This window comes from Biomphalaria glabrata, chromosome 15 (assembly GCF_947242115.1).
Source record: "Biomphalaria glabrata chromosome 15, xgBioGlab47.1, whole genome shotgun sequence".
NCBI lineage: Eukaryota > Metazoa > Mollusca > Gastropoda > Planorbidae > Biomphalaria > Biomphalaria glabrata.
The window spans coordinates 25,330,162-25,330,449 of NC_074725.1; positions in this window are offsets into that span (position 1 = coordinate 25,330,162).

Genomic DNA, 288 nt, shown 5'->3' on the forward strand with positions numbered 1-288 from the left:
AAATTCATTAGCCCATATGCACTTATCTTCAACACTTTCATTTTTTCAATAAGTAATTAAAGTTCATATAAGTGTGTCATAGCCCTACGACTGTGTGACTTTTAGAAAGAGCTTGGCAATTTAATGGAAATAGATCTAATGGGAATTTCCCAGTCAACACAGTCATAGCCCTACGACTGTGTGACTTTTAGAAAGAGCTTGGCAATTTAATGGAAATAGATCTAATGGGAATTTCCCAGTCAACACAGTCCCATGTTATCTGTTACTATTTTTAGATAGAACGACTCT